This window comes from Schistocerca gregaria, chromosome 3, assembly GCF_023897955.1.
Source record: "Schistocerca gregaria isolate iqSchGreg1 chromosome 3, iqSchGreg1.2, whole genome shotgun sequence".
NCBI lineage: Eukaryota > Metazoa > Arthropoda > Insecta > Orthoptera > Acrididae > Schistocerca > Schistocerca gregaria.
The window spans coordinates 335,860,989-335,887,801 of NC_064922.1; the positions used below are offsets into that span (position 1 = coordinate 335,860,989).

The 26,813-nt window shown below is 45.2% G+C and overlaps 1 protein-coding gene across 2 annotated transcripts in view; it reads left to right on the forward strand.

Annotated features, from left to right (window-relative positions):
• Window positions 1-26,813, forward strand: part of LOC126356236 (uncharacterized protein DDB_G0284459-like) — a 399,334-nt gene that overhangs the window by 120,796 nt on the left and 251,725 nt on the right. The window contains exon 1 of one of the 2 annotated variants that reach the window (XM_050007063.1): window positions 16,194-16,246. The exons of the other annotated variant lie outside the window; for it this stretch is intronic. The gene's annotated coding sequence lies outside the window, so the exon portion shown is untranslated. Of the gene's footprint in view, window positions 1-16,193; window positions 16,247-26,813 lie in introns of those variants that run through there. 2 annotated transcript variants of the gene reach the window in all.

The following is a 26,813-nucleotide window of genomic DNA, read 5'->3' on the forward strand; positions in this document are numbered from 1 at the left end:
CCATATTCCGAATAGTTTCCGCCACAAAACACATGTAACGTACGTTATGTTTATCTGTAGTCTATTATTCAATAAATTGTCAGATTTACACCCGGAAGCGAAAGAACAGCTAGTAAACATGACAACATGCGTTTTACAACATATCAGTTGAAAAATGTATTTTTAACATTTGTATTCGCTGGACTTTGACACGTGCAGAAAGTTGCCGTGTGTTGGTCGTACGACTGTGCTGCACCATTTCAACAATATATTGCTCTTCCTGCACAGGCTGTTTAAACTGCAAGTTCAGAAGGAAAATTGGAAGTTGGAAGAATACGAGTTTCACGCAGTTTGGTGAAAACTCTGGTAAACGCTCTACTACCAGGAATTCGACGCGTCGGAATGCACCACCATCTCAGAATCCGCAAACACACACGATATCTGCATATTCTTCATTAGTGTAAATGTTTAGCATTTTAGCCAGCGCGTGTACAAACAATTAACGGATGCTTCTCGCTGATAGACCCTCAATTCTGCGCACTACTTGACTCACAACACGTGATGGACAACTGCTACTTCAATGGGCTCAACGGCAGAAAGACATCCCCAGGAAAGAGGCTGAAAGCAATAAGGTCGGTTGAGCTACGATAAAATGTCTGGATGGCTAATACACGTAAGTACGCGTCACTAACCGAAAAAGAAATGTACATTAAATGTGTTCTGTCTCGGAAAACATTTGGAACAAGGGATATGCCCATATAAAGTGTTTTGCTCCAAATGAGCGCTGTCATATCCCTGAATACTGACCATCCCGGAACCGTGCGACAGCTACGGTCGCAGGTTCGAATCCTGCCTCGGGCATGGATGTGTGTGATGTCCTTAGGTTAGTTAGGTTCAAGTAGTTCTAAGTTCTAGGGGACTAATGACCACAGAAGTTGAGTCCCATAGTTCTCAGAACCATTTGAACAATTTTTTTTGACCATCCCTCCTGGAACCCCATATATAAGTTCAAAATTTGTTCTACGATTACATGACAGATGGATGTCAGTGATAGTGGAGGGTAGTTTTGTGGATCACTTATGTTACCATTCTTGTAGACAGTTGTGACTTATGCTTTCTTCTTACTGTTGGGAAAAGTTTTTTTTTTTTTTTCGAGGTATCTACGGTATTTTATGATTGAATGAGGTGTTTACTCAGACGCAAATCCTGTAGAGAATCTGACAGGAATTCCATCGACCCGGTAGCTTTCTTCAATTTTAGCGACTTTAGCTGTTTCTCAGCGTCACTATAAATACATCGATTTGGACAAAACTTGCCACTGCGCAAGGACGCGGCTCAAGGTCTAAAACCAGTAGCGAAATAATACGCCACGGCTTAGACTCTCTTTGCACTGGTACGAGTGTATAAGTTATGTTTTGTCAGACTTTCTATATTATTCGCAAACGGCAGCTGTTTGCTCGTGCTGTGTTCGCAGGCGCTCGCGCTCATTTCTTCAACGTGACACTAATGAATGGCCAACCTTTCGGCTTTGGTGAGAGCCGCTGTCCTGGATTCCTTTCGATTAACTTTTTCTCCTCGTTGTCGTACAAAGTTTTCCCTTCACTTTCGCGCCTAAAATACGGACCTTTTTGACATATAGACATATTTTCACAACTGTCTCATCGCACCGTAAACAATTTTTATTTTTCTAAACAGTTATAGTATTAAACCATTAGGGACACGAGCTCAACAACGTGCTAGACGACAGACGGAAGGTATGTTCTGGAGAAAGCATACGGCGAGTCAGGTAGTGCGGTCAGGTTCGCAATTAGAACTTTCATTCGATGAAAGGTCGCTCCCGAGCGACCATACAATGCGCGCCGCTCAAGTGAAATCGGTGTAACTCATGCATGTAATGACTTGTCCAGCGAGCTTTCATTTATCTTAATGTGCTTCACGTCTTCCCATTGTGTATATAAGGGTTAACAACATTCAGGAGGGAACTACACGTTAGCAAAAGTCTTTGTCTTACTGGTCAACACTGACTGGCTGAAACGTTTTCCACGCAGGTACATTGTACTTGCTACCAACAATGCAGCAACAGCGAACAGAGAAGGAGCGCAGGAAGTCGACGTCCCGTCGATGTCGGTGTCGATGTCGTTAGGGGCGGAATACAAACTTGGAAACGAAGAGCAGAGGGAGTCGACACTGGCCTACTTGTGGAAGTAAACCCGAAACTGGCCTGAGGAAATTTACGGAAATTATGGGAAACGACACCAGGTTAGTAGGATGGAAATTTGAACCACGTTCGTCCCAAATATACACTGATGGGACTAAACATTTGTTTAGTAAGGTTTGGTCCCGTTTTGGAAAGCCAAATAGCAACGATTAGGCGTGGCTGGAATTCAACAAGTGCTTTGTAAGTTTCCGGCGGCATGTTGCGCGATCTGTCTAAGCGCAGATCATGCAGTTCCTGTAAATTACAGGATCGTGGATTGTGAGCGCGGAGCTGGCGCCAGTTAGTTTCCCGGAGGTGTTCTGTTCGTTTCAGGTTGTTATGATCTGACGAAAGTACATTCGTCCGGCCGTGACTGTGGGTTCTTTGATTGCTCTGGCAGTTGGCTGATGGAACTACAATGTATGAAATGCTAGCTTAGTTTATTACGTGAATGAACAGAAAGATTTACTTAAGTTGATGCAATCCTTTGCCACATGATTGCCTGGATATTTACAACTGTCGCTGATTATAAAAGCATCACTTGATGCACTAATTCAAAAATGGTTCAAAAGGCTCTGAGCACCATGGGGCTTAACATCTGAGGTCATCAGTCCCCTAGTCGCTTAATACTAGGAAGGTATTTTCAGAGCAAACAGTGTAGATTCGTTCTTAGTAGCCCTACCTTCCTGCTGTTCCTTACACTTCAACGTGAAAAAAAAAAGCAATGAACGCAGTTACAGCACAATTTGACAACAAGGTTTCAAATATGATCTTTGCGACTTTTCTACTGCATTTATGCATTCTATAAATTCAGGAACGAAGGACGAAAAAAAATAGCTTTTCAGATAAGCATAGGCATTCAAGAAGCCTACATATCCATGAACTTTCCAGTAAGCGTAGGCATTCAAGAAGCCTACCTACCCAGCAAATAGTCTAGCATCTATGCTGGTTGGCGTGGTTCCAGGAAGATCGCCATGAAAGACAGTATCAGCGGAGTACTTGGACTAGAAGTACGCTGAAATGATGCCGGTTGGAGGCTGTGTGAGAGAGCAGAGCGGGAGAGGCGAGAGAGATTTACGACAGAGAGAGTCACTTGAAATTCCAACGGCGCACGACCTCACATTTCCCGCAGAATTGCTCTTGCCAACAGGATTTCCAGTGCGCGCCATTCTTTTGATTTGAAAGGCCGATACTCTTTATTTGACATTTACACATTACACGTACAAATTTTGCGGCAGTAATCGGAAAATACAGTTTTCATCCGTATTAGGTGCATAACAGGTCAACCCATTGAGTCGTCCTCGCCCGTAGCAGTAATGTGTAAGGATATTTTAACTGTAATTCCTGATTCCGTTAGGGGTTGTGGCGAGGGAGGGGGGGGGGGGGGGGGGGGGAGGGGGGCCACCGTCGTCAGGCGTAGTTTCGGAGGTACCCCAAGGGATGTTGAAGTGCAGTTTCCGGCGGGTCGGCGAGCACATACCATTTCTTCTCCGTGTCCGTCAATCAATCTGACCGTGTAATTCGTTAATAACGTTTCCATCGATATTAGAAACTCTGCTGCTATATGTTGAGTGGTTCGGTTTTTCAGTGCTCTTAGCATCTAACTACTCTTCACACTGACTAATGAAATTATTCTGCTATAACCTTAACGATACCAGTACTGATTGGGACGATATCACAATTGCCTCTTCGGAAGAAATACCTTATGCTAGCAGATTCTTGTTTAATATGACTAACGGACATTAATTGCGAAAACGAGATAACAAATCTGCTCATAATATCAAATGGTTCAAATTGCTCTGAACACTATGGGACTTAACATCTGTGGTCATCAGTCCCCTAGAATTTAGAACTACTTAAACCTAACTAACCTAAGGACGTCACACACATCCATGCCCGAGGCGGGATTCGAACCTGCGACCGTAGCGGTCACGCGGTTCCAGACTGAAGCGCCTTGAACCGCACCGGCCGGCTGTTCATAATATCAATCAATAATGTACAGTCCGACGTACTGTATAGTTATTGTCCGTCCGTTGCTAAGACTACCAGCGATATTAGCATAAGCAACTATTCAGTCATGTGCGTAACTATATTAATTCATATCTTCGAGGTAATATTACGTCAATGTCAAAAATTACGGCACGTTTTTACTTTTGGAACTCTGAATCACGTAAAGAGCATGTAATAGCCTTTCAGAATGTTAACACTGCCCCCAAATCACAAAAACACTTCACCGAAAATTGTAGGTGTCGAAGATAGTCGCCTTCCTTTTTTCTCAGCCTCACTTAAGAAATGATTCGGCTTGTGTCCAGTAACATGATCTGGATAAGATTTAATTCGACGAGCATCTATCACAAACCCTTTTGCAAGAAATAACTTCTTGACACAGGTTTTAAATTTTCATCAATAGCGTCTCCTGTTCAGCTTTTGTTCGCTCTTCATAATACTTTTGTATTGTCAATGTAATAACGGAAATTCTAGTTGCTCACACGTATGAATGCGAGATAACAGCGTGACGACAACCAGGCAACAAGTTATACGTGAATTAACATCAAACAAAGGTGTTCATCTTTTACTTTTCTTTCCCCGACACATTTCTAATATTATTGAAAGACGTCTTTCAGCTTGGCACGGCCGTCAGCTTTTCGCGCATGGTGAGCAGCATTCAACGACGCCGTATCTTGTTGCAACAAGTCCGCCGCCGGTGGTCCAGCGTTCTCACATCCACGTAACAGAAGGAAACAACAATACGCAGTACATATTATTATTATATATATATATATATATATATATATATATATATATATATATATATATATATATATCACAGACATGCGCTTTTTGATATTATGACCCGACACAGCTTAACATATATAATCTGGCGGATGTCGTTATAGTAACGTCCAGGTGCTACAGAGTTTTAGCAAAATACTGTGAGATCTGTAGAGAGTCGACGGTTGGTTCAGGAACTGCTGGCAGTTCACCCTCAACATGAATTAACGTAACGGATTTTGCATACATGGCAAATAAAATTCAGAGAAAATTGTCAGTAAAACATCGTAAACAGTAAAGCAAATAGGATTATTTGTATAGGCCATTGTACTGTCTACAACGTACACTCCTGGAAATTGAAATAAGAACACCGTGAATTCATTGTCCCAGGAAGGGGAAACTTTATTGACACATTCCTGGGGTCAGATACATCACATGATCACACTGACAGAACCACAGGCACATAGACACAGGCAACAGAGCATGCACAATGTCGGCACTAGTACAGTGTATATCCACCTTTCGCAGCAATGCAGGCTGCTATTCTCCCATGAAGACGATCGTAGAGATGCTGGATGTAGTCCTGTGGAACGGCTTGCCATGCCATTTCCACCTGGCGCCTCAGTTGGACCAGCGTTCGTGCTGGACGTACAGACCGCGTGAGACGACGCTTCATCTAGTCCCAAACATGCTCAATGGGGGACAGATCAGGAGATCTTGCTGGCCAGGGTAGTTGACTTACACCTTCTAGAGCACGTTGGGTGGCACGGGATACATGCGGACGTGCATTGTCCTATTGGAACAGCAAGTTCCCTTGCCGGTCTAGGAGTGGTAGAACGATGGGTTCGATGACGGTTTGGATGTACAGTGCACTATTGAGTGTCCCCTCGACGATCACCACAGGTGTACGGCTAGTGTAGGAGATCGCTCCCCACACCATGATGCCGGGTGTTGGCCCTGTGTGCCTCGGTCGTATGCAGTCCTGATTGTGGCGTTCACCTGCACGGCGCCAAACACGCATACGACCATCATTGGCACCAAGGCAGAAGCGACTCTCATCGCTGAAGACGACACGTCTCCATCCGTCCCTCCATTCACGCCTGTCGCGACACCACTGGAGGCGGGCTGCACGATGTTGGGGCGTGAGCGGAAGACGGCCTAACGGTGTGCGGGACCGTAGCCCAGCTTCATGGAGACGGTTGCGAATGGTCCTCGCCGATACCCCAGGAACAACAGTGTCCCTAATTTGCTGGGAAGTGGCGGTGCGTTCCCCTACGGCACTGCTTAGGATCCTACGGTCTTGGCGTGCATCCGTGCGTCGCTGCGCTCCGGTCCCAGGTCGACGGGCACGTGCACCTTCCGCCGACCACTGGCGACAACATCCATGTACTGTGGAGACCTCACGCCCCACGTGTTGAGCAATTCGGCGGTACGTCCACCCGGCCTCCCGCATGCCCACTATACGCCCTCGCTCAAAGTACGTCAACTGCACATACGGTTCACGTCCACGCTGTCGCGGCATGCTACCAGTGTTAAAGACTGCGATGGAGCTCCGTATGCCACGGCAAACTGGCTGACACTGACGGGGGCGGTGCACAAATGCTGCGCAGCTAGCGCCATTCGACGGCCAACACCGCGGTTCCTGGTGTGTCCGCTGTGCCGTGCGTGTGATCATTGCTTGTACAGCCCTCTCGCAGTGTCCGGAGCAAGTATGGTGGGTCTGACACACCGGTATCAATGTGTTCTTTTTTCCATTTCCAGGAGTGTATTAATAGAAGAAAGAAATTTCCTGATGAGTCTGCGATCGCTGTGGATATTTTGTGAATAAAGCCGTGTATATTGCGTAATATCATCAGATCAAAACTTGGAGGTAGTAAAAGGTAATTCAATGTTAGTATCAATTGTAGCATGGGCCGAAAAGATATTATAAATAAAGAAATACATTAAGCTATGTGGCCTGCTTCATTCACAAAGCTTTCTAGATCGTTTGATGCATTTTTTAATGTAGTACGTTGGTAATATGTTTTGGCTACTGCCATCAGAACTTTTAAGACCAAAAGTAACATAACAATTTTCGAAATTTGGTGGTAAGTTGCTATGGGACCAAACTGCCGAGGTCATCGGTCCCTAGGCTTACACACTACTTAATCGAACGTATGTAACTGAAACTAAGGACAACACACAAACACACAGCCATGCACGAGGGAGAACTCGAATCTTCGACGGGGCAAGCCACGCGAACCGTGACAAGACGCCCCTAGACCGCACGGCTACCCCGTGCGGCTAACATAAGAATCATAAGCATTATACATACATTACCGGTCAACGCAAGTAAAAATTCTCCCACTGACACTTGCATAATTCGGCATTGCAACTGACACTGAACTATTTTCACAATGTCTTACTTTCATTGCGTGAATTATTTACTTCTATTGACACATCTCAGCTTTATGTTACATTTTATCTTAATTACAGAATCTGTTGGTCGCGGAACCGAAACATATCAGTAATGGAATTTTTTTAAAAAAATAAAGCGATCTAGACTCTGATATCCGCAAACGTTTCATAACGATTGCGTACTCGTATGCGTAATGTGTTTCTTTTGTTAATGGGGTGATAAGATCACACAAAAACAGCTGTAAGGGCAACGGATGCCACACTGAGACTCACTGCAAGAGTCCTAATGGAGTGTAATTTACTCACGAAAGAACCTTTGGTTCGACCGTATCTCTATCGCACCCGCCAGTTTTAGGCCGTTACCGGATGGAAGTAATAGGGAAGATACAGAAGAGTGGCGCAAGAGCGTCGAAGCAATGGTCTCCAAACTCATTTTGCAGACTGTACAAGAAAGGTGGCCGCATCACGGAGAAGTTTAATGTTAAAATACAGCCCAGACTCTGTGAATAAAATTACCTTCTTTCAAATAAACGTCGCAATATTAATATGTCAGGGAAATCAGAGAAATTGGAGATCATACAAAGTGAAAACCCACATCGGGAAAATCTCTTTGGGTTTTGGAGAAATGTATGAACGCGAGAGCTTATGCTGATTCTACGACTTATCTTAAAAGATAGGTTAAAATTTAGAAGATAGGTTAAATAAAGTAGAACTTCCGTTTATAGCATTTGTCGATTTAGAAAAAGCCTTTGACAATGTAGACTGGAGTATATTGTTTGAAATTCTGAAGGTAGAAACGATAAATATAGGGCTAAATGAGTTGTCCACAACTTGTACAGAAACCAGATCGCAGTTTTTTAAGAGTCGAAGGATCTGAAAGGAAAGCCGTAGTGAGAAGGGAGTGAAACTATCCCCAATGTTATTTAATCTCTACAATGAGCAAGCAGTAAATGAAAACTAAAGAAAAATGTGGAGACGGAATTAAAGTTCAGGTAGGCGAAATAAACACGTGGAAAGTAGGTTAAAAACGTGGGTTGGATTGGGTTGTTTGGGGGAAGAGACCAAACAACGAGGTCATCGGTCTCACCGGAAGGACGGGTAAGGTAGTCGGCCGTACCCTTCCGAAGGAACCATCCTGGCCTTTACTTGGAGCGATTTAGGAAAATCACGGAAAACCTAAATCTGGATGGCCGGACGCGGGATTGAACTGTCGTCCTCCCGAATGCGAGTCCAGTGTGCTAACCACTGCGCCACCGACTAAAGCAAAATAACGCTAATGGAATATAGTCGAACTGAATCAGGCGATGCTGATTGAATTAGGTTAGGAAATGAAACAATAAAAGTAGTTGATGATTTTTGTTGTGGGAGCTAAATAAATGACAACGGCTAAAGAAGAGAGGATATAAGATACGGACTGGCAATAGGAAGAAAAGCGTTTCTGAAGAAGTCAAATTTATTAACATCGAATATAAATTTAAGGACAAGGAAGAAGACAAGAATAGAAAATAATTTTTTTTTAAATGTGATGCTGTACCAAATCCTGACGATCAGATGGTTAGATGCAACAACTAATGAGGATATACTGAATCGAATTGCGGACAAAGAAATTTATTACTTGAATAAAAGAAGGGTTTGGTTGATAGGACACATCTTGAGGCATGAAAAAATCGTCAGTTTGTTAATGCAACGAAGTGCGTATAATCAAAGCCACTGTAGTTATTGGAAAACAATGACTGTACCGACTCTTCTGTAAGATGTGGAAAGAAGCGACGGTACCTGTTGACTGAAAAATGTGTATCATAATCCCCATTTTGAAGAAATTTGGTGGAAAACAATGTTTTAACTTCAGAGGTATCACTTTAACTTCTCAAGTGGGTAATCTTTATGAAAGAATAATAGAGCATAATATCAGACCCCTAACTGAAGAAAGTGTGTTGGAAGAACAGTGTGGATTCAGAACGTAAGAGCAACAACTTATTAATTTTTTTTCTCTCAGCCAGTTTATGGGAAAACTGTATAAACACAACCATTATCTGTGATTATTTTTCTGGATCTAAGGAAAGCGTTTGATGCTATGAACAGGGAAAGGTGTGGGGAACACTAAAGAAAATTGCAGTACAGAGCAGCAACGTACGCAGGGTCAAGAATTTCTGCGAAGATAACCACAGTTAAGTCAAAATACCCGTAGTAATTACTAAAATCGTTGACATGAAGTCTGGGATACGGCAAAGTGGAATTTTGTCTCCTCTTGTTTTCATCACTGCAATGACGAGAGCCAGGAAAAGCACGCCAAACTAACAGCAGTGAAAAAAATGCAATCCGTGTTGTTTGCTGATGGCTTATGTCTGGGAGGCGACTCTAAAAAGACATTAAAGATCAAACAAACTCCTGGGCAGAACAACTCAATATTAACATGGTTCCCATTTACTACGAAAAATACTTGTTTCTCTCATTGGATGAATTGAAATTGGGTTCAGGTGACACGAAACTAGTAATCAATTAAATAAAAAAATGAATCTTGAAACGTTGGCAGTTTTCTACACTACTGGCCATTAAAATTGCTACACCAAGAAGAAATGCAGGTGGTAAACGGGTATTCATTGGACAAACTAGAATTGACATGCGATTGCATGTAGACGCAATTTGGGTGCATAGATCCTGAGAAATCAGTACCCAGAACAACCACCTCTGGCCGTAATAACGTCCTTGATACGCCTGGGCATTGAGTCAAACAGAGCTTGGATGTGTACAGGTACAGCTGCCCATGCAGCTTCTACACGATACCACAGTTCATCAAGAGTAGTGACTGGCCTATTGTGACGAGCCAGTTGCTCGGGCACCATTGACCAGACGTGTTCAATTGGTGAGAGATTTGGAGAATGTGCTGGCCAGGCAGCATTCGAACATTTTATGTATCCAGAAAGGCCCGTACAGGACCTGCAACATGTGGTGGTGCATTATCCTGCTGAAATGTAAGGGTTTCGCAGAGATCGAAAGAAGGTTAGAGCCACGGGTCGTAACACATCTGAGATGTAACGTCCACTGTTCAAAGTGCCGTCAATACGAACAAGAGGTGACCGAGGCGTGTAACCAATGGCACCCCATACCATCACGCCGGGTGATACGCCAGTATGGCGATGAGGAATACACGCTTCCAATATGCGTTCACCGCGATGTCGCCAAACACGGATGTGAACATCATGATGCTGTGAACAGAACCTGGATTCATCCGAAAAATCGACGTTTTGCCATTCTTGCACCCAGTTTAGTCGTTGAGTACGCCATCGGTGGCGCTCCTATCTGTGATGCAGCGTCAAGGGTAACCGCTGCCATGGTCTGCGAGCTGACAGCCCATGGTGTTGCAAACGTCGTCGAACTGTTCGTGCAGATGGTTGTTGTCTTTCAAATGTCCCCATCTGTTGACTCAGGGATCGAGACGTGGCTGCACGATCCGTTACAGCCATGCGGAAGGATATGCCTGTCATCTCGACTGCTAGTGATACGAGGCCGTTGGGATCCAGCACGGCGTTCCGTATTACCCTCCTGAACCAACCGATTCAATATTCTGCTAACAATCTTTGGATCTCGACCAACGCGAGCAGCAATGTCGCGATACCATAAACTGCAATCGCAATGGGCTACAATCCGACCTTTATCAAAGTCGGAAACGTGATGGTACGCATTTCTCCTCCTTACACGAGGCATCACAACAACGTTTCACCAGGCAACACCTATCAACTTCTGTTTGTGTATGAGAAGTTGGTTGGAAACTTTCCTCATATCAGCACGTTGTAGGTGTCGCCACCGGCGCCAGCCCTGTGTGAATGCTCTGAAAAGCCAATAATTTGCACACCACAGCATCTTATTCCTGTCGGTTAAATTTCGCTTCTGTAGCTTGTCATCTTCGCGGTATAGCAATTTTAATGGCCAGTAGTGTAAATCAAACTGTGTCAAACCAGGCTTCAGGCAGAAGACCACAAGAAAAACAACAGCAACAAAACAAATCTCCAGTACCTGCGCATTTCACCCCATTCTAGGATCCGATCAGCCTCCGTGTGAAAATCTCCGAGACGTCGCGCCAAGCCCCAGACGAGCAGCTCGCCGCGTTTTGTTTGTGCGAGCGGCCGCCAGCAGGTGCCGGCCCTGCGGCATTCACGCGACTCCAAATTGAGTTCGTTGGCGCTGTTAAGTGGACGCGACCGCTGGAAAGCGAACACGCGCTAACCGCCCTGTCAGCCAGCTTTCACTGGACGCATCTTGGGACTGCAGGCAGATGTTGGTCGCAAGGGAAGCTGCGCACGGCGCGGGCAAAGCCAGGAACGGCGACTGCTGCGGCTGCCGGCGGCGACGACTGTAGCTGGAGAGGAGGAGCAACTTGTTCTCATGGTCCAGGGTAGTAGATCAGATCCTTGTGTGGGAATGCTCAATAACGAGTCGTCGACATTTGAGCTCTGAGTTACCCTGTGGCTTGCTTATTTTGGTTCCGTTTTCGTGATACACTGTCTGACAAAGACTGTAAAGTACGCAGAAGACATGGTCTGATTTCAATGTAAGACCGTGTAAACTGAGATGACAAAAATTATGGACTACCTAATATCGTGTCGGATCTCCTTTTGCCCGACGTATTGCAACTCGACGCAGCACGGACTCAAGTCGTTAGAAATCCGCTGCAGTAATATTTAGGCATATTGCTCTACAGCCGTCCATAATTGTGAAAGTGTCGCCAGTGCAGAATTAGTGCGCGAACTGACTTCTTGATTATGTCCGACAAATGTTCGATGGGATACATGACGGTCGATCTGCGCGGCTAAATACGAGGATAATCCCAAAAGAAAGTACATAGACCTGTTTATTTCTACAATGGTTTACATCAGTTTACAGCTTGAACATTTAGCTATTTTTCGACATAATCGTCATTTCTGTAGATGCATTTTTGTAGACGCTGTGCCAGTTTTTGTATGCCCATGTCATACCAGCTCGCCGCCATGCTTTTCAGAAAGTTATGAATCTCTTCTTTCACCTCGTCGTCGGAGCTGAATCGCTTTCCGGCCAAATGTTCTTTTAACCTAGGCAACAGGCGATAGTCACTGGGCGCCAAGTCCGGAGTATACGATAATAATAATGAGCGTATGGCATTAGTGGCCAGGAGACCTCTCGCGAGGTGGTTCGGCCGCCGCTCCACAATTTCTTTAACGCCACTACGGCGACTTGTGAGTGAATGAGGATGAAATGATGATGAGAGACACACAACACCCAGTCATCTTGAGGCAGAGAAAATCCCTGACCCCGCCGGGAATCGAACCGGGGTCCAAGTGCGCGGGAAGCGAGATCGCTACCGCGAGACCAAGAGCCGCGGACAGTATAGGATGGGTGGGGAATTATGTTCCACTGAAACAGTTGCAGGAGAGCAACGATTTGCCGAGTGATGTGTGGGCGAGCGTTGTTATGGAGAATGTGTATGCCCTTGCTCAACATTCCTCTTCTCCGGTTCTGAATTTCCCGTTTGAGTTTATTCAGTCTCAGAGTGCCTGTCAGCGTTAATTGTAGTCCCAGCGATTCAGCTCCGACGACGAGATGAAAGAAGATGTTCGTAAATTTCTGAACAGCATGGCGGCTACGTAGTATTACATGGGCGTACAAAAACTGCCACAGCGTCTACAAAAATGGATCGACAGAAATGGTGATTAAGTTAAAAAATAGCTAAATGTTCAAGCTGTAAACTGATGTAAAGCACTGTAGAAGTAAACAGGTCTATGTACTTAGAAAAAAATAAGTACTTTTGGGGTTACCCTCGTATTTCTCTCGGACTGTCCAGATTGTTCTTCAGATCAATCACGAACAACTGTGGTCCAGTGACATGGTATATCATCGTCCATAAAAGTTCCATCGTTGTTTGAGAATATGAAGTCAATGAATGGCTGCAAATGATTTCCAAGCAGCCGAACGTAACCATTTCCGGGCAATGATCTGTTCAATTGAACCAGAGGACCTAGTCCATTTCATGTAAACAACCCAAACCGTAATCGAGCCACCGCCAACTTGCACAGTGCCTTGTTGACGACATCGCCCCATGGCTTCGTGGGCTCTGCGTCACACCTGGACCCTACCATCAGCTCTTACCAACTGAAATCGGGACTCACCTGACCAGGCCACGTCTTTCCAGTCGTCTATGGTCCAACCTGATGGTCACGAGTCCAGGTGAGGCGCTGCAGACGATGACGTGCTGTTAGCAAAGGCTCTCGCGTCGGTCGTCTACTGCCATAGCAGATTAACGCCATGTTTTACTACTGCGTCTTAAAGGATACGTTGAAGGCATGTCCCACATTGATTTCTGCAGGTATTTCACATACGAGGGTGAGTCAAATGAAAACCTTAAATTTGTAATAACAAATCGAAATTTCGCGCCGGTATCGTGTAAGTTTATAGGCGTCCTACAAACAGCGTGCAAAATGGCCTGTAGGTGGCAGATGCACACAGTATGAGTGTAAAAATGCCCGCCCCACTTGCGATTTGCACCGGGGAATGAGAGCGTCCTGTTATTCGGTTTTTGCGTAGTCAAGGCGTGAAACCTATTGAAATTCATCGACGAATGAAGGTTCAGTACGGTGATGCACGGATGTCACAGCAGAAAGTCTACGAATGGAGTAGGAAGTTCGCAAATGGTGTGACTTCAATAGAAGATGTTCCTCGTCCAGGTCAGGCACAACGATTTGTGACTCTAGAGAACATGACAGCAGTTGAAGCATAGTGAAGGAAAACCGCCGAGTGACACTGAATGACATTGCAGCATGTTTTAAGATTAGTCATGGGTCAGCACACTACATTGTGCATGATGTGCTCCAGTTTCACAAAGTGTCTGCAATGGACTCCTGAAATGACAGAACGACGTGTTGATGCTTGTGAAGAACTTCTTCGGTGCTTTGAACGAGAAGGTGATGGCTTCCTTGCAAGAATCGTTTCTGTAGACGAAACCTGGGTTCACTTCCATCAAAGAAGTTTCGAACAGAACCATCAGCAGAGAAGATTATGCTGACTCTCGTTTGCGACGGAAAAGGCGTCATTTTGGAGCATTACATGCTTAGAGTGATCACTGTCACCAGGGCATCGTTCACAAATCTACTAAAAAATCATCTTCGGCCTGCAATCAAATCAAAGCGATGTGGATTGCTGTCAGCAGGTGTCCTTTTGCAACATGACAATGCAAGGCCCCACACTGCCCGTACAACAGTTGCAACAATCACAGACTTGCATTTTGAGTGTCTTCCTCATCCACCATACTCACCAGATCTTGCCCCAAGTGATTTCCATATGTTTGGACCACTCAAGGAAGCAATGGGAGGAAATAAGTTCCGTTCTGATGAAGAGGTACGCCACGCTGTGCATGAGTGGTTGCGATGACTACCAAAAGAATTTTTCTAAAGAAATTTATGCACTTTGTAAGCGCTGGAGGACTTGCACTGAGCGTGGGGGAGATTATGTTGACAAGTGATACAGCTTTGCACCACTTCTGCACAATAAATAGTATTTAAAAAAATATTTAAGGTTTTCATTTGACTCACCCTCGTAGTCTGTCTGTTTAGGACGTGAAGACCGTCGGCCACTGCGTTGTACGTGGTGAGAGGTAATGCATGAAATTTGGTATCCTCGGTACACTCTTTACCCTGAGAAGAAGGAATATAGAACTACTTAACGATCTGTGAAACGAAATGTCACGTGCGTGTAGATCCACTACCATTCTGCGGCCATAATCACATCGGAAACCTTTTCACATGAATCACCTGAGTACAAATGAGAACTCCGCCATTGCACTATTCTTTTGTACCTTGGGTACCCGATACTACCGCCATTTGTAGATGTGCACATCGCCGTCTCATGACTTCTATCACATTATCAGCATACATATAAATGATCAGTGTTGCAATTCTCTGTGATAGGTGGAACGGCCACTGAAGTACATTAGTGCTCTTTGAGTTTACTATTGTTACTATGACTGATAGGGTACAAGCAAGGGGGCTTGAACAGCGTCGGATGTTGAGTGATCACCGTGAAGGATACAGAGATGTCGAGTACTCGTGTGGCACAGCGTTATCAGGCCCTGAAAGAATTTGAAACGGAGGTCACCATTTGACCAGCTGGTCGAATCGTGCAATGTGCAGATTTTTGAGGTATTCGGACGTGACAATGGCCCAGTGTTGGACTACATGAGAACGTAAAGGATACTCGTGGTTTACTGTTCCGGTCGACTTCTGACCAGGTAATAGCATTGCCTTTGTTATTAGGTAGTACGATGCAATGTTCCTTCATACATGCGTTGCACATCCGAAGGAACGGGCATTGCAGCGACCACAGCCATTAAGAAATACAGGAAATGTATTTGCAAGTGTGAATGTGAACCAACATCGGCTGTATATTCCATATTTCTTCACGGCTGTAGTCGCCACAGTGCCTATTTCATCGGATATGCATGCCTGTCCGAGGAACATAGCACTGTACTTCTTAATAGCAGAGGTACTACTGCTTCCTATTTCTTCGCCAATACCAGGCCGTCCACTCTCAATAAGTGTCCTTCCTGGACGGGAATATACTAGTGCAGGTTGTGACATATAAACGGCGACATTTGGAAGTTTAGATCTCGGAAGTTTAGATCTCACCGTGATTCGTGCACGGATAACCGAAGCGGGTAAGGCGACCGCTAGTGTAAAACGGGAAATTTGGGTTCGGATCCCGCTTCGGCACAAATGTTCATTGTCGTCTTTCCGTTATACAGCTGAGGCCTGTCCAAATTCGCAACTGCGAATACATTTTATGAAACCGATTTATGTCGAGATACTGTTGTATCTCGTCCAATGCTATTTCCATTATGGAAGCTGAAGATTCGATGATCACTGGATCCGGTTTGAGGTAAGCAGCACGCTCATTCACAGCTTTGCTTTTTCTGGTGCACTTGTTGTGTCGGTACCAATTGCCATTGTCATTGTCGAAGTACACAGCACACACTCTTAACGTACCGTAACTCACATAAATTATGATAATCTTCATCAAATGAAGTGTTTTATCACACAATATGTTGAAAAAGAGAGACAATGAAGAAATTTCAGTACCTTCTTCGCTCCAGAGTATGGTATGCGCTTAGTTACCCGCAATTCCTGGGTTTCCTTTTCTTCTAGAAAGATATTAAACGTTTCCTGCTTCACGCTGGGCGTTGACCCGAACAGCTGACATAGAAATCACTGGAGGCAATGTCTTCCCTTTAGCACGAGCGGCCATATTGTATAACCAGCATGTACCCGGGCATTGTCCTGTAATGGTGAGCCCATATATCACATTAAAACATGTTACTGGATTTAGTATACATAATCTTTCTTTTAGATTTATAAAATCCACCTTTAATACACTCCTGGAAATGGAAAAAAGAACACATTGACACCGGTGTGTCAGACCCACCATACTTGCTCCGGACACTGCGAGAGGGCTGTACAAGCAATGATCACACGCACGGCACAGCGGACACACCAGGAACCGCGGTGTTGGCCGTCGAATGGCGCTAGCTGCGCAGCATTTGTGCACCGCCCCCGTCAGTGTCAGCCAGTTTGCCGTGGCATACGGAGCTCCACCGCAGTCTGTAACACTGGTAGCATGCCGCGACAGCGTGGACGTGAACCGTATGTGCAGTTGACGAACTTTGAGCGAGGGAGTATAGTGGGCATGCGGGAGGCCGGGTGGACGTACCGCCGAATTACTCAACACGTGGGGCGTGAGGTCTCCACAGTACATGGATGTTGTCGCCAGTGGTCGGCGGAAGGTGCACGTGCCCGTCGACCTGGGACCGGACCGCAGCGACGCACGGATGCACGCCAAGACCGTAGGATCCTACGCAGTGCCGTAGGGGACCGCACTGCCACTTTCCAGCAAATTAGGGACACTGTTGCTCCTGGGGTATCGGCGAGGACCATTCGCAACCGTCTCCATGAAGCTGGGCTACGGTCCCGCACACCGTTAGGCCGTCTTCCGCTCACGCCCCAACATCGTGCAGCCCGCCTCCAGTGGTGTCGCGACAGGCGTGAATGGAGGGACGAATGGAGACGTGTCGTCTTCAGCGATGAGAGTCGCTTCTGCCTTGGTGCCAATGATGGTCGTATGCGTGTTTGGCGCCGTGCAGGTGAGCGCCACAATCAGGACTGCATACGACCGAGGCACACAGGGCCAACACCCGGCATCATGGTGTGGGGAGCGATCTCCTACACTGGCCGTACACCTCTGGTGATCGTCGAGGGGACACTGAATAGTGCACGGTACATCCAAACCGTCATCTAACCCATCGTTCTAACATTCCTAGACCGGCAAGGGAACTTGCTGTTCCAACAGGACAATGCACGTCCGCATGTATCCCGTGCCACCCAACGTGCTCTAGAAGGTGTAAGTCAACTACCCTGGCCAGCAAGATCTCCGGATCTGTCCCCCATTGAGCATGTTTGGGACTGGATGAAGCGTCGTCTCACGCGGTCTGCACGTCCAGCACGAACGCTGGTCCAACTGAGGCGCCAGGTGGAAATGGGATGGCAAGCCGTTCCACAGGACTACATCCAGCATCTCTACGATCGTCTCCATGGGAGAATAGCAGCCTGCATTGCTGCGAAAGGTGGATATACATTGTACTAGTGCCGACATTGTGCATGCTCTGTTGCCTGTGTGTATGTGCCTGTGGTTCTGTCAGTGTGATCATGTGATGTATCTGACCCCAGGAATGTGTCAATAAAGTTTTCCCTTCCTGGGACAATGAATTCACGGCGTTCTTATTTCAGTTTCCAGGAGTGTATAATCTTGAAAAACTGGCGAATCGAGCATCAGTGTAAATGCTGCTCTTTTCCTAAAGTTCCACTGACACGTTGCACTATGATTCACGCTTTGGTGATTAATTTGTCAGTCAATTCCTCCTGAAGTTTTCCAGTATTTGTTTATTAACATTACGGAGTAACCCATGGCTTTGGTAACTATGGTGAGTTGTCTGCTACTGAAAACTAGTGACAACCTGCAAAGACAGACTTTTCGTCTTTTTCTACAGCTCTGCTTCGTGTTGTTCTTGTTCTTGTCTTTAGCTTAATAACATTATCAATTAAAAGAAACATCTGACACGTAAAGTACGTTTTGGAAAGGGAAAACAAATTTTACTGTATTATTAAGAAGAAAACAACAGACGAAATGGTTCAAATGGCTCTGAGCACTATGAGACTTAACATCTGAGATCATTAGTCCCCTAGACTTACAACTACTCAAACCTAACTAACCTAAGGACATCACACACATCCATGCCCGAGGCAGGAGTCTAACCTGTGACCGTAGCAGCAGCGCGGTTTTGGACTGAGGCGCCTAGAGCCGCTCGGCCACAACGGCCGGCATAATAGACGAAAGGAAAAATGTAGATAGACCTAGATATTTCAAATGGGAGGGATTCGGTAAACGCTCGAGCCAGTCTCGCCTGATTTAACATATTCTCTGTTACCACCCTTTTATTACGGTTAACGATGTGGCTATCGTGACATCACTGTTTCTACTACTATAAATAATCTACGTAAACAGGACCCGGCCAATCTTTTGAGACCTTTTTGAATCCTGAATGCTGATGTCTTCTCGGATATACCTTCTACTCTTCACACGACAGGACTTTTTTAAGCTTGGGTGTGCCTTACAAAAAGTTAGATGACAAGTCCGCTGGGACTGCAGACGACGGAAGCGTTAGCACAAAGCCTAGGGTGCGCAAATGATGTATTAGATTCTAAAGATACTCCCTGGACTGCTGTTCCCAGCTTTCAACAGCGAAGCGTAGAAGACTGCTCTCGGTATGGAAATGTGTAGAGTCGCTGCGTCACCGAGGCGTTGGCATGAGACGTACACAAAATCACGTTGTGTTATTGGATGTTGCAGACGGGCGAAGCACCCCCACCAAGTCCACGTTAAATGTCGGAGCTCTCCTTTCTTCGCACAGAATATAGCAGAATTTCGTCATCAACTGAAAGGAGGAAGGGTGATTAGGAACTAATGACCCATTGACAACGAAGTCATTAGAGACAGAGCAGAAGCTAGGATTTGGGTATGGTGAGAAAGGCATTCAGACGCATTCTTTTCAAGAAACTGCTTTTGCATCTCCATAAACGATTAAGGAAATCACAGAAAATCTAGACGTGGATGGCGAGGCGCCAGGAATGGTTACTAGGATTTCCGTATCGAGATAGAACGCGTGGAGAATGACCATGTTATCAGATCACGTATCTGTAGAAAAACTGATGCTATATGCCGCACTGGGCGTCTAGTTCTAGAATGTTTTCATATTTGACTTGCCCCCATTCCAAAGCCCATCGTCTTCTCGAACACTGTTCCAACATGCGATTCTCGCCCGTTTGTAATACCTGCGATTACGCCCTACCTCCTACTGCCTCAGATTCAAAGGGATAAATCAGAATTTGCTGTTCCCGTCTGTTCTATCGACATCCCGCACCCATTTAAAACATTACCGCACACCTCCCACTCCGAAGACATAATTCGCTTCACAACATTAGTTCTCCAACATTATTATAAACTGAAACCTAACCGTTTCACAGTTTGCCGGCCGCGGTGGCCGAGCGGTTCTCGGCGCTACGGTCTGGAATCGCGCTACCGCTACGGTCGCAGGTTCGAGTCCTGCCTCGGGCATGGATGTGTGTCATGTCTTTAGGTAAGTTAGGTTTAAGTAGTTCTAAGTTCTAGGGGACTGATGACCTCATAAGTTAAGTCCCATAGTGCTCAGAGCCATTTGAACCATTTTGAACCGTTTCACAATTTGCTGAACAACACCTACTGTCATTTTCTGCTGTTCAGCTACAATAAAACTCTTAAATAAGGAACCAGAACACAAAAATAAATATATGCAGGAAGCATGAATAATAACATCGTCAGTCACAATTTTTTCAGGACACATGGATTCATGAGGTTGTCTTCATATCCGTAGACGTCCATCCGCTCGATACAATTTGAAAAGAGATTCGTCCGACGAGGCAACATGTTTCCAGTCATCAACAGTCCTCGCCCAGGCGAGGCTTAAAGCTATGTGTCATGCAGTCATCAAGGGTACACGAGAGGGCCTTCGGCTCCGAAAGCCCATATCGATGATGTTTCGTTGAATGGCTCGCACGCTGACGTTGATGGCCCACCTTTGAAATCTGCAACAATTTGTGGAAGGGTTTCTCTTCTGTCACGTCAAACGATTCTCTTCAGTTGGTCCCGTTCTTGCAGGATCTTTTTCCGGCCGCAGCGATGTCGGAGATTTGATGTTTTACTTGATTCCTGATATTCACGGTACACTCGTGAAATGGTCGTACGGGAAAATCCCCACTACATCGCTACTTCACAGATGCTGTGTCACATCGCTCGTGCGCCGACTATAACACTACGTCCGCCGCGCGGGATTAGCCGAGCGGTATGCCGGCACGGTAGCTTAGCGTGTTCGGTCAGAGGGTTTAGCTACCCTCTGTAACAAAAAAAAAAAAAAAAAAAAAAAACTGAGTGAACGAATCAACGATGATCAACCTGAACAGGCGTCACGAACAAATCTAGGACTATATATATATATATATATATATATATATATATATATATATATATATATATAGCATGGGTGTGTGTGTTTGTCCTTAGGATAATTTAGGTTGGCTCTAATGGCTGTGAGTACTATAGGACTGAACATCTCGGGTCATCAGTCCCCTAGGACTTAGAACTACTGAAACCTAACTAACCTAAGGACATCACACACATCCATGCCCGAGGCAGGATTCGAACCTGCGACCGTAGCGGTCACGGGGTTCCAGACTGAAGCGCCTAGAACCGCACGGCCACCACGGCCCGCAGATAATTTAGGTTAAGTAGTGTGTAAGCTTAGGGGCTGGTGACCTTAGTAGTTAAGTCCCATAAGATTTCACACACATCTGAACATTTTGTACACTACGTTCAAACTCACTTAAATCTTGACAACCTGCTATTGGAGCAGCAGTAACCGATCTAACAACTGCGCGATTGTTCTCTTATATAGACGTTGCCCACCGCATCGCCGTATTCTGCTTGTTTACATATCTCTGTATTTGAATACGCATGCCTATACCAGTTTCTTTGGCGCTTCAGTGTATTTTGGCTCATCTAGTGGCTTCCTACGATACTGCAACTCACAGATTTCAACTGTAGTCGTGCACTTCGAAACGAACAAAAAGTTAAAAGCACAACTTAATTTTTTATTTTATTTTTTGAAGTGATCACTTAATCCTTATGTATGCTGAGGTGGTGGAGAAGGATGGAGAGGAAATGGGACATTATTGGGTGACTTGGGAGTGGCACCTTCGTGGGTGCGTGTCGGCAGCTTGTTAGCATACGGAGATGGCGCGGGCGGCAGCTCCCTCTTAGGTGGCTGGTGGCGTGCGCGGGCTGCAGAATGGAGCGTCCGCAGTTCTTCGCGTCGCGCGCACGTGTGGCGGGCGTCGGCGTTCTCGGAAGGCAGACGCTTTTGTGTCGGGGACGACTCAGACTCTTGTTTATTCATGCGCTCGTGCCGCCGACCCCGGTCCTAGCAACTCGCTGCCAAACATTCGTTGGGTCAGTGCCCCATCAGCGTAGCATTCATTACAAACGCCACACTCAATGGGGTTTGGAACGGGATTTGGCACGACGGGGCGCCAAGGTGGTGGAAATGCACTGGTTGAAAAAAACAGGACGTACCGTGGTATTCGCGAGGAATCGGGTCGGGGACAGAGTCTTCCGATAGAACGGCGTGCCGGCATTCGAGCACTGGATGTTGTGTACATACCATCAAATGGGTTGTGGACGGGATGGAGGAGGTGGTTGTGTCAGGGGCGACTGAAAGCCACACATACAGCGAAAATAATACTTGCGTTTACTGCGGTATAGCGTTTGTAGTGGGATCCTCAAGGAATCTTAGAACATATACCTAACCCAAACGTAATGAGGTATCTCGAACAGAATAACTTCCTCTATGCCAACCGACAAGGATACTGAATACATCGATCGTGTGAAACCCAACCTGCACTCATCCCACTTATCATACTCAAAACTATGGATGAAAAAGTTAACTAGATGCAGAATTTCTTGAGTTCCGACATGTATTTGACTCAGTGCGCACTTACAAAGTAGAGTCACACGGTGTCAAACGGAATTTGTGACTGCATTGAGCATTTTTTGTTAGTGAGGGCGGAGCGAGTTATGTTGGATGCAGAGTCATCGGTAGATGTAGAAGTAACTTCGTATGTGCCTCAGAGAAGTTGTTGGGACCCTAGCGGTTCATGTTGTGTAGCAATGACCTGCTGGACGATAACAACAATAACCTCAGACTTTTCACAGATGATGCAGTTACCTGTAATGAAATACTCTGTGGAAGAAGCTGAACAAATATACAGTCAGTTCTTGATAAGATTTCAAAGTGGTGGAAGTATTGGCAATTTTCTCTAAATGTTCATATATGATAAACTGTGCACGTCACAAAACGAAAATAGGTAGTATCCAATGATTATAATATCAGCTAGTTGCAGCTGGAATTGGTACTTGTGTTTAACAACTTGTAAGCATATGAAGTGGAACGATTGCTTAGTCTCAGCTGTAGGTAAAGCAAGTGGCAGACTTCGGTTCATCGGTAGAGTACTACGGAAATGCAGTTAGACTACGAAGGAGACTTGTTCGACCATCCTGGGATATTTCTCAAGTGTCTGACACCATTACCATATAGGATTAAATGGGGGTATTGAACGGATACGATAAAGGGTAGCACGAATGATTAGAGGTTTGTTCGACCCATGTCCATGATGTTCGAAATTCTAAAAAATGTGTAAATGATAGAGACAGACAATTTAAAATACATATAAGAACCGAGTATATAAGAATAGAAGACCAAGAACAAAATATTAGGATTAAAAAGGGTGTGAGGCAAGGATACATTATTTCTCCCCTCTTGTTATATCTGAACATCGAAGGAGCAATTACAGAAACAAAAACATAGTTCAAGAATGGAATCGAAATTCAAGATGAGAGAATATTGATGATAAGACTCGCTGATGAAATTGCTGTTCTCAGTGAAAGTGAAGAAAAATTACAAGACTTTTTGAATGGAATGAACAAACAGTCTGAGGTGCACAGAGTGCGGGTTGTGAGTAAATTGAAGAAAAAGAAAATAATAAGGAGTGGCAAAATGAAAGTAGTGAGAAACTTAACATCAAATTTGGGGAGCAACAAACAGGCGAAATTAAGGAATTCTACTACCTTGGATGCAAAATAACTCATACGGACGAAGTGAGGCGGACATAAGAAGTGGACTAGCACAGGTAAAGAGGGCATTCCTGGCCAAGAACAGTGCGCTGCTATGTTGGCCGTTACTTAAGGAAGAAATTTCTGTGAATGTCGTCTGGAACACAGCATTGTATAAAAGTGAAACATGGACTGTACGAAAATCGTAAAAGAAAAGAATAGAAGCACTGAGATGTGGTGTTAAAGAGCAATGTTGAAAAGTTAGTAAATGAGGAAGTTTTCCGTTGAGTCGGCGAGGAAAGGAACATATGGAAAACACTGTCAAGAAGAAGGGTCAGGGTGATGTGACATATGTTAAAACATGGTGCTAGATGGAGTTGTAGAAGGTAAAAACTGTAGAGGAAGACGGAGACGGAAATATATCAACCAATTATTGAGGACGTTGTGTGTAATTGCTACTCTGAGGTGAAGAGGTTGGCACGGGAGATGTGGTTCATTAGGGAATTAACTGAGCTACGCAAGGCACACGCTCTTGATGTTCCCATTGCACACATAGGTGCTGTATCCTTTACCCGTTGAGAGTGCTTGTTGGTTGGTTGTTGTATTCCGGGGAGGGGGCGAGGGGAGGGGGGGTTAGAGTCCAAACAACGAGATCATCAGTCCCTCTATCCAAGAAAGGCGAAGAAAGGCGAATCCGGAAGTAGAGGAGTCCACAGAGAACGTTTTCTTATCCATTAGGGAGAGCCATAACAATAAGAGCGAGAATGATAAGAACCTAATTTACATCTTTTGTAACTCAGTCATAAAAGCATGATGAAGGAAATACGGAAGTCAGCAGGTGAGTGTCGCTGGGGTCTGCGTGCCACAGGGAACATCCCGCCCACAGCTGTCCCTGATTCATTACAGTCAAGAGCTCCCACTACAAAGTGCGACACCCAGAACAGAAAATCAGGTGCGGCAGAAAGAAGGCAAAAGCGATCTCAACAGAGTAAAAGAGGGAAGAAAGAGAAGCCTCGTCGGTCAGACTCAGCATTCAGCGGGTAGACCTCCCCTCCCCCCCCCCCCCTTAATGCCCCTTGAGCTTGTGGAACATATGGTTTGTAACATACAGATGGTGCTTAGTGCCTTATTTGCTCTTGTTGCCGTACACGTTGGCGTTCCATGAGCCCTGCACTGACAGCAACTGTAAACTCATTCTGTCTTCTACATTTATTTCGCAGAAGATTAGTCTGGAATTGACTACACTAATATCGAGGAAACGCTGCATTATGCAGTGCAGCCATTTCACTTTTATTGCCTCTGTGGAGGGTTACTGACCCCATGATTCCACCGCTGAGAACAGCGAGTGTCTCGACCCTTACTTGTCAATGGTTACTGACGTAAAACGTATATGATTATCGTGTTAAGTGCAAAATCTGGCTCGTAGTAATGGCTTACGGAACATAGAACGTAAATTTAAAGACACACATCAACACTTACCATCAACAACAGAAATTTTCACAATTGTATTATTACAAACAAGAAACAGTTTACTGTCAGCGGAGCACGGAGGGAGGATGAACTTCAGGTGAAATCTGTTCTGCTCCAGAACCGAGTGCTGGAGATGGCCGGTAGAGGTCAGTAAACATCATGGTCCCGCTTCAAACCCCTAGTAATGTACAGTTGGTAGCCGACCTGACAATGAATGTTTCGCACAGTAAGAAATGGCAAACAAAGGGTTAATTGTACCACTTCTATCATCAACTGTCGTAGCTGATTCTGTGTCCTCGTTCAAAATAAATAAATAAATTAATAAAATAAAATAAACAAATTAGTTTGGAACCAAATATTAAACCTTATGGAACGTCTTTTGCAGTTTATCCATGATACTTGCTAACAGTCCGTGCTGCGTTGTGCTATGTTTGATAATCACCGGACGTAGTTGTAGAGTTTGGAAAAAGAAGCGTCCCTCTCGTTTTCTTTCACGAGACGGGGCGTCGCAGGTGTTCACCGATCGACCGGCGGGACGCGTCTGAGTCAGCTCCCCTGTCGTGAACTGGGTGACGCACACCTTGCGTGCCGAAGTTTCCGTGCTGCTCTCTTGCCCGATGACATAACAAGCACACCAAGTCAAAGTCACCAACAAGCGAAACATCTTTTTTTCATTATGTACGACCCTTCCATTCCACTCGCCTTGCTCAGGACGATAAGGAGACGGAAAAAAAGTCTTGTTATCATTTCTATGGTATCTACATGATCTCTAAATGATGTATTTGTGAGGCACTGAAGAATTTTCGTAGTTTGGCGATCAAAAACCAGTTCTTGCTGTTTTGTAAGGAAGTTCTCGCGAGATTTACGGCGTCTTACTGCGAGTGTTTCCCAGCTAACATTTTAGTTACAAGTATCATCAAGCTTAACAAATGGTTCATATGGCTCTAAGCACTACGGGACTTAACATCTGAGGTCATCTGTCCCCTAGACTTCGAACTACTTAAACCTAACCAACGTAAGGACACAACACACATCTATGCCCGAGGCAGGATCGAACCTGCGACAGTACCAGCAGTGCGGTTCCGGACTGAAGCGTCTAGAACTGCTCGGCCACAGCGGCCGGCCAAGCTTAACAACTCAGTCGCTGTTTGCACCACATCACTTTACGTTTCGTAAAGGGCACAACTTCCCCATTCCTGTACATGATGGACGCAGTAACTAATATTATCTGTTAAGCCATTAACGAAGTACATAAACAAAATTAATAGTGTTCGACATTGCTGAGATACAGGAGATATTACTTCAGTGCCTTAGGTGGATCTCCATTCGGGACAGCGTCCTGGCTGTTAGGAGATTGCTAATCCAGTCGTAAACTTGTTTAGATATCCCGTGGGAACGTATTTTCTTAAGAAGGCGTCGTTGTCGCACAGGATCGAAGGTTTTTGAATAGAATGTGTGGAGGAGACCACGAATTTCACTCTCATGGTGCACAGTTTCGAAACTCATGCGAATTTACTAGCAGAAGTTTATTTTGCTCCTTATATATCATTTTGTATCATAGAAAATGGAATGAGGAAAGGCAAATCTACATATGTAACATTTGTAAGTTGAGAGAAAGCTTTTGACAATGTGAACTGGAATGCTCTCTTTGAAATTCTGAAGGTAGCAGGAACAATAAACAGGGAGCAAAGGGTTATTTACAACTTGTACAGAATCTAGACTTCTG